The sequence below is a fragment of the Meles meles genome, chromosome X, assembly GCF_922984935.1.
Source record: "Meles meles chromosome X, mMelMel3.1 paternal haplotype, whole genome shotgun sequence".
Classification (NCBI taxonomy): Eukaryota; Metazoa; Chordata; class Mammalia; order Carnivora; family Mustelidae; genus Meles; species Meles meles.
The window spans coordinates 50877466-50892650 of record NC_060087.1 but is presented as its reverse complement, the minus strand read 5'-3'; the positions used below and the strand labels follow the sequence as shown (position 1 = coordinate 50892650).

Here is a 15185-nt window from a genome sequence, read left to right as displayed (position 1 = left end):
GACATAGGGAACTCAATGACTCCATACAGAATAATAATATTCATGTCATAAGAGTCACAGAATAACAAAAGAGGGGAAAGTGGGCAGAAGGTTTATTTGAGGAAATTATACCCGAAACTTCCGAAATCTGGAGAAAGAAAGAGATTTCAAAATACAGGAGGCACAAAAACTCCCACCAAAATTAATAAAAGCAGACCAACAGCAAGACATACCATAGCTGAATTTCTAAAATATGGAGATAGAGGAATAATTCTAAAAGCTGCAAGACAAAAGAAGTCCTTAACTTACAAGGGCAGACAAATAAACTCAACAAAAGATCTTTCCACAGAAATGCGCCAAGCCATAAAGAAGTGACGTGAATTATTTAAGGTGCTGAACGGGAAAAGATATTCAGCCCAGAATACTATATCCAGCAAAGCTACCATTCATAATTCGTCATTCTGAATTACCTAATTCAGGTAGGTAATTTCTAGACCAAAACTAAAGGAGTCTGTGACCACTAGACCAGCCTTGAAAGTTATAATAAAGGGGACTCTTTGACTGGGAAGGACAGACCAAAACTAACAAAGAGTACATATGGCCCTTCTTTTCACTACATCTGTATCTTTGGGGTAAATACTCAGGAGTGCAATTGTCAGGTCATAGGGTAGCATTATTTTTAATTTTTTAAGGAACCTCCACACTGTTTTCCAAAATGGCTGCACCAACTTGCATTCCCACAAACAGTATAAGTGGGTTCCCCTTTCTCCACAACCTCTCCAACATTCATTGTCAATTTTTGTCATTCTAACTGGTGTAAGGTGGCATTGCGATGTGGATATGATTTGAATTTCCCTGATGGTTAATGATGATGACCATATTTTCATGTGTCTGTTAGCCATTTGTATGTCTTCTTTGGAGAAGCGTCATGTCTTCCACCCATTTTTTGACTTGATGATCTGGTTTTCTGGGTGTTGAGTTTGAAAAGTTCTTTGTAGATCTTGGATAACAGCCCTTTGTCTGTAGTGTCATTTGTGATTACCTTCTCCCAGTCCATGTGTGGCCTCTTTGCTTTGTTGACTGTTTCTTTTGCTGTATGGAAGCATTCTATCCTGATGAAAACCTAAAATATCATTTTTGCTTTTGTTTCCCTTGCTTTTGGAGAGGTGTCTTGAAAGAACTTGCTGTGGCCGATGTTGAAGAGGTTACTGTGTAAGTTATCCTCTAGGATTTTAATGCATTCCTGTCTCACATTGAGGTGTTTCATCCATTTTGAGTTTATCTTTGTGAATGCTGTATGAGAATGGTCGAGTTTCATTCTTCTGTATGTAGCTGTCCAATTTACCCAGCACTGTCTTTTTTTTTTTTTAAAGATTTTATTTATTTATTTGACAGAGAGAAGATCACAAGTAGGCAGAGAGAGAGGAGGAAGCAGGCTCCCTGCGGAGCAGAGAGCCCGATGCGGGGCTCGATCCCAGGATCCCGAGATCATGACCTGAGCCGAAGGCAGCGGCTTAATCCACTGAGCCACCCAGGCGCCCCCAGCACTGTCTTTTTGAAGAGACAGTCTTTTTTCAACACGATGTTTCTTCCTGCTTTGTTGATTATTTGACCACAAGGTTGAGGGACCATATCTGGGCTCTTCATTATGTACCACGGCTCTATGTGTCTGTTTTTGTGCTAGTACCCTGCTGTCTTGGTGATCACAGTTTTGTAATAAAGCGTGAAATCAGGCAATGTGATGCCCCAGCTTGGTTTTACTTTTTCAACACTTCCTTGGTGATCCGGGGTCTTTTCTGGTTCCATACAAATTTTAGGATTGTTTGTTCCAGCACTTTTAAAAATGAAAGGGGGGGGCACCTGGTGGCTCAGTGGGTTAAAGCCTCTGTCTTTGGCCAGGTCATGGTCCCAGGGTCCTGGGATCGAGCCCCACATTGGGCTCTCTGCTCGGCGGGGAGCCTGCTTCCTCCTCTCTCTCTGCCTGCCTCTCTGCCTACTTGTGATTTCTGTCTGTCAAATAAATAAATAAAATCTTTTTAAAAATCTTAAAAAAAATGAAATTGGTAGTTTGATCACGATGGCATTGAAAGCATAGATTGCTCTGGGCAATGTAGACATTTTAACAGTATTTGTTCTTCCAATCCATGAGCTTGGAATGTATTTCCACATTTTGTGCCTTCTTCAATTTCATTCATGAGTGCTCCACAATGTTCATAGAATCTGTAGGGGCCTGGTAGGGCGGAGGGAGCCCTTTTGTTGTGGGCTTGGATTGACCCTGCCCCTCCCAGAGGAACTTGCTTGCAGACCCCGGATGTAGGGGCGGGCCAGCCAGATGGAGACGTCCAATCAGTGGGGTGCACACATATTTACTATGGTAAATTGGAATTCTATTGGCCGCCCGTATTGTTGACCGAGCGTGACTGTGCAGCTTTCCCTGTGTGCTGCAGTCCTATTGGTCACCTGTGTGTGGGCCGGGCTCGACCATCCCTATAAAGGTCAGTCTGTGAGGTAGTGTGAGGGGTTTTTTTTTTTTCCTGTTTATTGGTTTATCGGGAGCAGCATTCATCGGTTCGCCGGGCAGCAGCCTCGCCAGCCCGGCAGCAGCCTCGCCAGCCAGGGAGCGGCCTCGCTGGGGAGCAGTGCTGCTGGAGCATCGTCATTGGGAAGTGGCCTCGTGGGGGAGTGGTGTCACCAGGAGTGCCATCTCGTTCCTTTGATCATGGACGCTAACAGTAGGAGACTGCTCGCTGCTCTCTCTTCACCTGGAAGCCGCACTTGTAGTCCTGCATCACCATGGTGCTCCAGGGTGGCCTACTAACATGCAGAGATGAACCAGTACCCCTGAAGGGCATCTCTTAACCTTGTTCATTCGTGAGTTTGTGGCTGGTGTGTCTGCTACCTTAAACTATAAAAATGAGGAGGAAGTTCCTTTGGAGACCTTCTTTGTGTTCCCCATGGATGATGACTCAGCTGTCTACAGCTTTGAGGCTGAGTTGGATGGGGAGAAAATTAAAGCAGAATTAAAGGAGAAGACAAAGGCCCACAGCATCTATGAGAGTGCCATCAGCAACCGCCACCAAGCTTTCCTACTGGAGGACAAGTACTCCAAGGATGTCTTCTGTTGCAGTGTGGGGAAGCTGCACCCAGGGTCAAATGTAGCAATCACCCTGAAGTATGTGCAGGAGCTCCCCTTGGAAGCAGATAGAGCCCTGTTCTACGTGCTCCCAGCTGTCTTGAATCCTTGATACCGTGGCTCTGGATCATTTGAGGACAGTTGCCTTGATATGAAGACTCCTGTTATTCCTTTGGAGGACCTGCCCTATACACTCAGCATGGTTGCCACCATCAGTTCCCAACATGGCATTGAGAGGGTCCAGTCCAAGTGCCCCTTCAGTCCTACCAAGTACCTTGGAGAAGATAAGACTTCTGCCCAGGTTTCCTTGGCTGATGGACACAAATTCGATCGAGATGTGGAACTCCTGATTTACTACAGTGAGGTGCATACCCCCACTGTAGCTGTGGAGATGGGGCAACCTGGAGACCACTCAGATGGTTTCATGAAAGATCCATCTGTGATGGTGTGTTTCTACCCAAATATCCCAGAAGCTCAGTCCCCTGTCATCTCTGAAGAATTCATCTTGCTCATAGACCACTCAGGAAATATGCAGTCCCCCATAAGTAAACAGGATAACTCTCAGCTACACATAGAGGCAGCCAAGGAAACACTGATTTTGCTGCTCAAGAGTTTGCCTATGGGCTGTTACTTCAATATCTATGGATTCGGAAGTTCCTATGAGGCATTCTTTCCGAATAATGTGAAATACACTCAGCAGACCATAGAGGAGGCACTGAGGAGAGTTAAGCTTATGCCGGCTAACCGGGGGGGACCATGGGGTAGAAGCCGTTGTTAGGTAGTGGGAGTCGTGGGGTAGTGGGAGTCGTGGGGTAGTGGGAATCATTGGGTAGGGGGAATTGTTGGGTAGGGGGAATCGTCGGGTAAGGGAAGCAATCGGGGTTGGTGTCTGGTCATCGTCGCCTCTTTCTAAGAGATGGCCCTGACTGGTTGGTTTGATTTTCGATGCTTGGCATGAAATAAAGCTTTGCTAGACTTTCGCTTTGTGTCACTCTCATTCCTTTAAACATGGACCCTAACAGAATCAGTGTCCACAAGAGCCAAACTGTGGAAAGAGCCAAGATACCCTTGTACAGATAAATAGATAAAGAACATGTGGTCCATACATACAGTGGGATATTACTCAGCCATCAGAAAGGATCAATACCCAACATTTGCATCATCATGGATGGGACTGGTGGAGATTATGCTGAGAGAAAGAAATCAAGCAGAAAAAATCAATTATTACATGGTTTCACTTACTTTTGGCACATAAGGAATAACATGGAGTACATTAGGAGAAGGATGGGAAAAGTGAATGTCGGGGAAATGAGAGGGGTAGATGAACCGAGAGAGACTGGGGACTCTGAGAAACAAACTGAGGGCTTTAGAGGGGAGAAGAGTGGGGGCATGTGTCAGCCTGCTGGCAGGCATTTAGGAGGGTATGTATTGTATTGCCTGGAGCACTGTGTTTTATACACAAACAATGAATCATGGAACATTACATCAAAACTAATGGTGACTAACATAACATAATAAAAAAAAAAAAGAAATGAAACTGAGAAAGACTAGAAAGGAACATAGTATATTAACATAAAAAAGAACAAAAAAGTAACAAAATGGCCAAAAATGGAGTAAATACTCTAATCAAAAGACATGGCATGTCAGAATGGAATTAAAAAGAAAAAAAAAGACCCATCTATATGCTGCCAGCAAGAGAACTATTTGAGACCTACAATCACATGTACATGAAAATTAGGGATGGTGAAAGATTAACCATGCAAATGGATGTCAAAAGGAAGCTCACTCAGCAATACTATCAGACAAACTAGAATTTAAGACAAAGACATAAGAAGAGATGAAGAGGTACACTACAGCATTACAAAGGGGTCCATTGAACAAGAAGATCTAATATTTATATTTATGCTGCCAACTTGGGAGTACCCAAATCCCTAAAGCAATTAATAATAAACATAAAGTCATTGATAATAATACAATTATAGTAGGGGACTTTAACATTCCACTCACAGCAATGCGCAGATCATCTAAGCAGAAAATCAGGAAGGAAATAATAGCTTTGAATGACAATCTGGGCCAGATGGACTTAACACATATATTCAGAACTTCCCATCATATAGCAGCAGAGAACACATTCTTTTCAAGTGCACATGGGACATTTTCCAGAATAGATCACATACCAGTTCACAAATCAGCTCTCAACAAATACAAAAAGGTTTATATCATACCATGCATATTTTCTCCTCACAACGCTATGAACTTGAATTCAATCACAAGGGAGGAAAAAATGGAAAGACCACAAATACATGGAGGCTAAAGAGTATGCTACTAAATCATGAATTGCTTAATAAGAAATTGAAGAAGAAAATTTTAAAAGTTCATGGAAACTGATGATAAAAAGAACATAATGATCTGAAACATCTGCAAAACAGCAAAGGCAGTCCTAAGAGGTAGGTATATACAAATAAAGTCTTTTTTTAAGTATATTTTTTATTTCTTTTCAGCATAACAGTATTCATTGTTTTTGTACCACACCCAGGGCTCCATGCAATACGTGCCCTGCCTATTACCCACCACCTGGTTCCCCCAACATCCCACCACACCCAGTGCTCTAGGCAATAGGAGCACTCCATAATACCAACCACCAGGCTCCCCTAACCTCACACCCCATCCCCTTCAAAATCCTCAGGTTCTTTTTCAGAGTCCATAGTCTCTCGTGGTTCATCTCCCCTTCCAATTACCCTCAACTCCCTTCTCCTCTCCATCTCCCCATGTCCTCCATGTTATTTGTTATGCTCCACAAATAAGTGAAACCATAGGATAATTGACTCTCTCTGCTTGACTTATTTCACTCAGCACAATCTCTTCCAGTCCCGTCCATGTTGCTACAAAAGTTGGGTATTCATCCTTTCTGATGGAGGCATAATACTCCATCGTGTATATGGACCACATCTTCCTTATCCATTTGTCCATTGAAGGGCATCTTGGTTCTTTCCACAGTTTGGACACCGTGACCATTGCTGCTATATACATTGGGGTACAGAGGGACCTTCTTTTCACTATATCTGTATCTTTGGGGTAAATGCCCAGTAGTGCAATTGCAGGGTCATAGGGAAGCTCTATTTTTAATTCCGAGGAATCTCCACACTGTTCTCCAAAGTGGCTGCACCAACTTGCATTCCCACCAAGAGTGTAAGAGAGTTCCTCTTTCTCCACATCCTCTCCAACATGCCTTGTTTCCTGTCTTGTTAATTTTGGCCATTCTAACTGGTGTAAGGTGCTATCTCAGTGTGGTTTGGATTTGAATCTCCCTGATGGCTGGTGATGATGAACATTATTTTGTGTGTCTGATAGCCATTTATATATCTTCATTGGAGAAGTGTCTGCTCATGTCTTCTGCCCATTTTTTTGGTATGATTATCTGTTTTGTGTGTGTTGAGTTTGAGGTGTTCTTTATAGATCCTGGATATCAACCTTTTGTCTGTACTGTCATTTGCAAATATCTTCTCCCATTCCGTGGGTTGTCTTTTTGTTTTGTTGACAGTTTCCTTTGCTGTGCAGAAGCTTTTGATCTTGATGAAGTTCCAAAAGTTCATTTTTGCTTTTGTTTCCTTTGTCTTTGGAGGTATATCTTGAAAGAAGTTGCTGTGGCTGATATCGAAGAGGTTACTGCCTATGTTCTCCTCTAGGATTCTGATGGATTCCTGTCTCACATTGAGGTCTTTTATTCACTTCAAGTTTATCTTTGTGTATGGTGTAAGAGAATGGTCGAGTTTCATTCTTCTACATATAGTGGTCTAGTGTTGCCAGCAGCATTTATTGAAGAGACTGTCTTTTTTCCACTGGATATTTTTTCCTGACTTGTTGAAGATTATTGGACCATAGAGTTGTGGGTCCATATATGGACTCTCTGCTCTGCTCCACTGGTATATGTGTCATTTTTTGTTCCAGTACCATACTCTCTGGTGATCACAGCTTTGTAGTAATGCTTGAAATCAGGCAACGTGGTGTTCCCAGTTTTGTTTTTATTTTTTGACATTTCCTTAGCAATATGGGGTCTCTTGTGATTCCATACAAATTTTAGAATTGTTTGTTCTAGCACTTTGAAAAATACCAGTGGAATTTTGATCAGAATTGCATAAAAAGTATAGATTGCTCTAGGCAATATAGACATTTTAACAATGTTAATTCTTTTGTTCAATGAGCATGGAATGCTTTTCCATCTTTTTGTGTCTTCTTCGATTTCTTTCATGAGTGTTCTGTATTTCCTTGAGTACAGATCCTTTACCTCTTTGGTTAGGTTTATTCTCACGTATCTTATGGATCTTTGTGCTATAGCAAATGGAATTGATTCTCTAATTTCCTTTTCTATATTTTCATTGTTAGTGTATAATAAAGCCATTGATTTTTGTACATTGATTTTGTATCCTGCTGCATTGCTGAATTACTGTATGAGTTCTAGAATTTTGGTGGTGGAATCTTTTGGGTTTTTCATATAAAGTTTCATGTCATCTGTGAAGAGAGAGAGTTAGATTTGTTCTTTCTCAGTTTGAATACACTTTATTTCTTTTTGTTGTTTCTAGGAATTCTAGTACTATGTTGAACAAGAGTGGTGAGACTGGGGCTTCTTGTCATTTTCCTGATCTAAAAGGGGACGCTGTCAGCTTTTCTCTATTGAGAATGCTATTCGCTGTGAGTTTCTCATAGGTATATTTTATTTATATATAGATATATTTATATAGATACATAGATAGATATAGATATATTTTATTATATAGATATATAGAATATATTATATATATATTATGGACATATTATATAGAATATCTTCTATAATATACCTATATATAACATATATTATAAATAAGTATATATATTATAGAGATATATAGATATAGATATATAGAATGCATTCTATTATATAGGTATATTTTATGAAGTTGAATGTTCCTTTGATCCCTATACTTTGAAGCGTTAATAGCAAGAATAGGTGCTGTATCTTGTCAGATGCTTTTTCTACATCAATTGAGAGGACCATGGGGTTCTTCACTTTTCTCTTATGGATTTGCTCTAGCACACTGATTGATTTGTGAATGTGGAACCAACCTTGCATCCCAGGGATAAATCCCAACTGGTTGTGGTGGATAATCTTTTTAATGTACTGTTGGCTCCTATTAACTAGAATCTTGTTGAGAATCTTGGGATCCATATTCATCAGCGATATTGGTCTCAAATTCTCCTTTTTGATGGGGTCTTTGCCTGGTTTGGGGATTAGAGTAATGCTGGCTTCATAGAAAGAGCCTGGGAGTTTGCTTCTGCTTCTATTTTTTGAAAGAGCTTCAGCGGGAGCTATTATTTTTTTTTTATTTTAAGTATTATTATTAGTATTATTTTTTTCTTTGAATGTTTGGTAGAATTTCCCAGGGAATCCATCAGGTCCTGGGCTCTTGTTTTTTTGGGTGTTTTTTGATAACTGCTTCAATCTGGTTACTAGATATTGGTCTATTCAGATTGTCAATTTCTTCCTTATTCAGTCTTTGAAGTTTATAGGTTTACAGGAATGCAGCCATTTTTTCTAGGTTGCTTAACTTATTGGCATGTAACTGTTGATAATAATTTTGGATGATTGTTTCTATTTCCTTGGTGTTAGTCATTATCTCTCCCCTTTCATTAATTTTTGATATAGAGTTCAATGATTCATTAGTTACATATAACACCCAGTACTCATCACAAACACATACCATCCTTAAAGACTTTTTAAAATTTGTAATATAAACTATTTCATTGTTGCATGTGGGTTATCTGTTTAGTCTTCCTAGACAGTTTTGATGATTTGGGGCTCTCTAGAAATTTGTCCATTTTGTTTAGCTCATCTCACTGTTGACATACAACTTGTTATAGTATTCCCTTAGAATACTTTGCATTTTTGTAAGGTTGGCAGTAATGTCTTGTCTTTCATTATTGATTTTAGTGTTTACGTCTACTCTATTTTTTTTCTTTTTGGCCAGATTAATACATGATTTGTCAATTTTGTTAATCTTTTCAAAGGACCAATTATTAGTTATGTTAATTTTTTGTATTGTTCTTTAATTCTCTGTCTTCCCTCTAATTATTTTATTTTATTTTATTTAAGATTTTATTTATTTATTTGTCAGAGAGAGATCACAAGTAGCAGAGAAGCAGGCAGAGAGAGAGAGAGAGGGAAGCAGGCTCCCTGCAGAGCAGAGAGCCCGATGCGGGACTCGATCCCAGGACCCCGAGATCATGACCTGAGCCGAAGGCAGTGGCTCAACCCCCTGACCCACCTCTTCCTGTTTGCTTTGAATTTAGGTTATTCCTCTTTTTTCTAGTTTCTTAAGGTGAAAGTTTAAGTTATCGATTTAAGGTCTATAGGTGATTACAGCTATAAATTTTTTCTAAGCACTCTTTTCACTGTATCACTTAAGCTTTGATAGCTTGTGATTAGGTTTTCATTTACCTCAAAGTATATTCTGATTTCCCCTGTGGTTTCTTCTTTTCCTGTTGTCCCTTTAGAACTGTGTTTTGGTTTCCACATATTTGTGAACTTCCCAAATTCCTTTGTGTTATGTATTTCCAATTTTATTCATTTAGGTTGGAGAATATACTTTGCTTTGAAAATTTTAAATTAAGTCTCCTTTTATGACCCAGTACATGATCTAGCCCAGAGAATGTTTCCTGTGCACTTGAAATTAACGTGTATGTAGCTGTTTGTTGGGTTGAGTGTTCTACTGATATCTGTTAGGTTCAATTTGCTCATAATGTTGTTCATGTCTTCTATATATTCACTGATCTTCTGTCTTGTTCTATCCATTATTTAAAGTTAGGTAATAAAGTCACCAATGACTACTATTGAATTGTCCATTATTCTCATCACTCTGTTGGGTTTTGTTTCACATATTTAGGTGTCTGTTGTATGGTGCATATATGGTTGTAATGGTTATATCTCACCAATGGATTGACCATTTTAATAAAAAAAATTCCCTTCTTTTTTTCTGGTCACAATTTTTGTTGTAAAGTCTTTTTTGTGCAATATTAGTATCACTCCAGTCCAATTCTCCTGGCTTTTTGCATGGTATATATTTCTTCACTTTTTGTTCTAACACTTCCTGTGACTTTGAGTGTGTTTCTTGAAGACGGTATATAGTCAGCTTATTCCTTTGCCATTTTGACACTTTCACATTTATATTAAGAAGTCATAAACCATGTTTTATGTTATTTTTTATTTAAACTACTATTTCCCCTTGTGCTTTTATCCCCTATTTCTTTTATTCCTAGAAAGTCTTCTTCACAAAAGAAATTAGAGAAATACCTACATTATTTTAACTTCTTATGGCTTGATCTACTTAACTATTGAAACTTTCCGGGATTTCATTATGGGCACAACAGGAATTGTTCCAGACTTATTTTTTGAAACAATTGACAGAGCCACCTGGGTGGCTCAGTCGTTAAGAAACCAACTCTTGGTTTCAGTGCAGCTCATGATCCCAGGGTCATGAGTTCAAGCCCTGCATTGGACTCTGTGACCAATGCACAGTCTGTTTGAGATTCTCTCTCTCCCTTTCACTTATCCTCTAACCCTCCCCCTTCATTCTTTCTCTTTCTCTAGAATAAATAAATCAAAACTTTAAAAAATAAACAATTGACAACTCTCAGTCACATCATATTTTAAAAAGTTGTTTCTTTGTTTTGGATTAATGAAGTAATCCTCATCACATGGTTTTCAATTGATCTATCTAACAATTGTCAAGTCAGTATCATACTGAGTTTTTTTTAGTTTTACAATTTGTTTTAATATTTTATAGAACTATTACCCCTTCATAGTGCCTATTTGGTTTCATTGTCAATGTCCTTCATTTGTAAGTTTTTATTTTATTTTTATTTTATTTTTTAATTTAAATTAAATTAACCAATGTATAGTACATCATTAGTTTTTGATATACTGTTCAACAATTCATTAGTTGCATATAACACTCATACTCATGATTTTATTTATTTGAAAGAGTGAGAGAGAGAGAGCACAGAGGGAGAGTAAGAAGGAGAAGGAGACTCTCTGCTGAGCAGAGAGCCTGAAGTGAGGTTCAATCCCAGGACCCTGAGATCATGACCTGAGCTGAAGGCAGATGCTGAACCAACTGAGCCACCCAGCTCTTCTGTAATTTTTTTTAAATTTTTATTCCAGTTAGTTAAACTACAGTGTTATATTAGTTTTAGGTGTATAATATAGTGATTCAACAATTCCATACATCACCCAGTGCTCATCACAAGTGCACTCCTTAATCCCCATCACCTATTTCACACTTCCCCCCACCTATCGCCCCTCTAGTAACCATCAGTTTGTTCTCAATAGCTAAGAGTCTGTTTTTTGGCTTCTCTCTTTTTCTTTTTTTTTCCTGTATGTCTTTTGATCTCTACTGTTGTTCTTTCCTCAATTTCTGCTTTGTTTACACACACACACACACACACACACACACACACAAAATTTTCCTCAAACTACCACTTCAATGTTCTTGTCATAGATAGATAGATAGATAGATAGGTAGATAGATAGATAGATAGATAGATATAGATAGATATGGTTACTTGCTTAGGGGTTTCCATGGGGACTACCATTAACATCTAAACTTACAAGGGTTTAGTTTAGATCAATAAAAATCCAATTTTAATGTTTAAAATCAGCATTGTTCCTATATAGCTCCAAATTCCCCTCCTTTTATATGGTATTGCCACACAAATTATATCTTTATCCCCTATGCCTTTTCACAGAGATTTATACTTATTGCTTTATGTCAGTGTCTTTTATTTTTTAACAATTGATTGATTTGCCAGGGAGAGAGAGAGATAATAAGAAAAAGAGAGAAAGAGTGCAATGGTGGGAAATGCAGAGGGAGAGAACCTTCATTCAGACTCCCTGCTAGTTGTGGAGCCCAATGTGGGGCTTGATCCCACAAACCATGAGATCGTGCATGACCTGAGCTGAAACCAAGAGTCAGAGGTTTGATCAACTGAGCCTCCCAAGCAAACCTGTGTTAGTGTCTTTTAAGTCAGATGGTGAAAAACAGGTTAAAGACAAAAAAAATGTGTGCATATTATTATATTTTGGTATTTTGTTATAAAATTATCTCTATTGGTGTTACTCATCTATTAATGTGAATTCATTTTACCATATACTGCCTTGTCATTTCAGAATGATTGACTCCCTTTGCTATTTCTCACATGGTAGGTTTACTACCAGTATTTTTCTCACTTTTTTTTCTGGGATTGTCTTAAATTTTCCATGATTTCTTTAAAGAATAGTTTTCCTAGATACAGAATTCTTGCTCAACAGTATTTTTCTTTCAGTTCTTTGAATACTTCATTCCACTACCTCCTCGTCTCCATGGTTTCTGATGGAGAAACAGCTGATAGTCTCATTGTGTGAAGTGTTGTACACGATGAGTCACTTCTATATTGCTGCTTTCAAGCTTGCCTCTTTGTCGTTCATTTGCAAAAGTTTGATTACGATGTGTCTTGTTGTGTGTCTGTTTGACTATACTCCACTTGAAATTTGTTGTATGTCTTGGCTGTCTAGATTAATGTTCTCATCAAATTTAGGAAGTTTTCATCAATTATTTTTTATTACTTATTATTAAAAATGTGATATGCCACCACATTAAATGAACATTAAAAGATACTGCCATGACCCCATCTATAATGTGACTATCTACTGTTTTGCAAATCCCTTTCTTAGGCCTAGTCCATCTCATGCATATTTTACATAGAAGCAACAACAATAACATGGAAGTGATCCAGTATTTTCATTTTATTAGCATTTTCATTTTTTCATTATAAATTGTAGTAATAACTTTTCTACCAACTTTGTTTACCACTTTCTCAATGCCATGCAGCCACCTCCTCTACCTAGTTCTAAAATGTTTGCCTCCTTCTGAGGGAAAATTAAAAAAAAAAAAACCCTCTCCATTACACAATCAGTCTCCATTCTCATCCACCCCCAGCACCTGGAAACAAAACAGAACAAAAAATTGCTCTCTGTCCTGATATATTCACCTATTTCAGATATTTCCTCTAATATGGGGACTTTTGTATCTCACTTCCCTCACCTAACAAAATGTTTTTGACATTTATCCATGTTGTTACAAGTATCAGTATTTCAAATAAATGTTTTTGGCGGAGTAACATTCCATTGAATGTGTATACCATGTGGCTAACCATTTTGGTTATCCACTGATCCATTGATGGACTTTCAACCATTTATCTATTATGAATAGTGTTGTTATGAAAATTCATATGTAAGTATTTGTTTGGTAACAGTTTTTTATTATTTTATGTATAAACCTAGGAATGGAATTGCTGGATCATATAGTAATCTTGGATTAACTTTTTCAGAAACTGACATACTGTTTTCTACAACAGCTGCAGTACCATTTCACATTTCTGCTAGTTAAGTACAAGTATTCCAACTGCTCCATATCTTTTCCAACACCTGTTGGTTTCTTTTTTCTGAATATAGGAGACTTTGTGTGTATGAAGTGGATAATTCATTATGATTTTGACAGGAGGCATTGTTCTCTAAATAGGTGTAGTCTTGTATATATGGACCACATCTTCTTTATCCATTTGTCTGTTGAAGGGCACCTTGGCTCTTTCCAGTTTGATAATTGTGGACCTTGCTGCTATATACAATGGAAATTTACACAACCATCAGAAAGCATGAATACCTAACATTTGTATCAACATGGATGGGACTGTAGGAGATTATTGTGAATGCAATTAGTCAAGCATAGAAAGCCAATTATCATATGGTTTCACTTAATTAAAGCATAAGGAGCATAAGGAATAATATGGAGGACACTAGCAGAAGGAAAGGGAAAGTGAATTGGGGTAAATCGGAGGGGAAAACAAAGCATGAGAGACTGTGGACTCTAAGAAATAAATTGAGGATTTTGGAAAGGAAGGGGGTGGGGGGATGGGTGAGGCTGGTGGTGGGTATTAAGGAGGGCATTTATTGCATGGAGTATTGGATGTGGTGCATAAACAATGAATCTTGGAACATTGAAAAAATAAAATAAAATAAAATAAATAGGTGTCTTGGTGTGTCCATGGAAATCTATCTTGGTCTCTCCTCAGCCATTATTTGTTTAAATAAACTGTCTGACACCGTCCCCGCCCTTTTCCTTCTTTTCTCCTTTTGGTATCACACTAATGTGCAAATTGCTTCTCTTAATAACATCAAATAATTAACTTGGGCTTCTTTCACTCTTATTCTTTTTTTTTCCATTTTGCTCTACAAATGGATAAATTAAGATGACCTGTCTTTAATTTCACTGATTCTTTCTTTTCCTTGGTCAAGTCTGTTATTTAAGTTCTCTATTGAATTCTTCAGTTCTGTGATTTTAGTATTTAGCTTTCAGACTTCTGTCAGATTTTTTTGTTTCTATATGTTTGTTGAAATTTTCATTTTGTTCTTGTGTTGTTTAACTACTTTCAGTTAGTTGTCTGTGTTTTCTTTTAGCTCATTGAATTTCTTTAAGAGGATTATTCTGAATACTATGTCAGACAATTCATAGGTCTCCATTTCTTCAAGGTCAGTTATTGGAGATTTATTAGTTCCCTTGGTGGCATCATGTTTCCTTGATTATTCGTGATCCTTGTGGTCTTGTGTTCGTGTGTACAAACCTGGAGATATTGTCACCTCTTTCAGTCTTTACACGCTGACTTTGGCAGAGAAAGCCCTTCACCAGCCAGCCTATCCAGAGATTCTGGGTTATTCTTTGGTGGTTTCTTCAGGTGCTGCTGGCATCTGGTGCCTAAGTCAGCAGGTGGGTACGTCTGGCAGTTGGGTCCACATGGACTGGACTGTTGCTTGGATCCACAGGGGTTGGTATGGTACTTGTGTCTGTGGGGGTTTGCCTAGAGCCTGGATCTCCATGGCGATCTTGCTACTAGAGCCAAGGGAAATGGGCCTGGGATCTGGGTTCATGTAGATGGGCCTGGATCCTGAATCTGTGTGAGCTAACCAGGCACTGGCTGCTACTGGTGTGGGCTTGGCCACTGGATA

The 15185-nt window shown here is 38.5% G+C and overlaps 1 pseudogene; it reads left to right on the top strand.

Moving 5' to 3' along the window:
* Positions 1-2772: 2772 nt before the first annotated feature.
* On the top strand, positions 2773-3890 carry LOC123934651 (annotated as a pseudogene).
* Positions 3891-15185: the final 11295 nt, after the last annotated feature.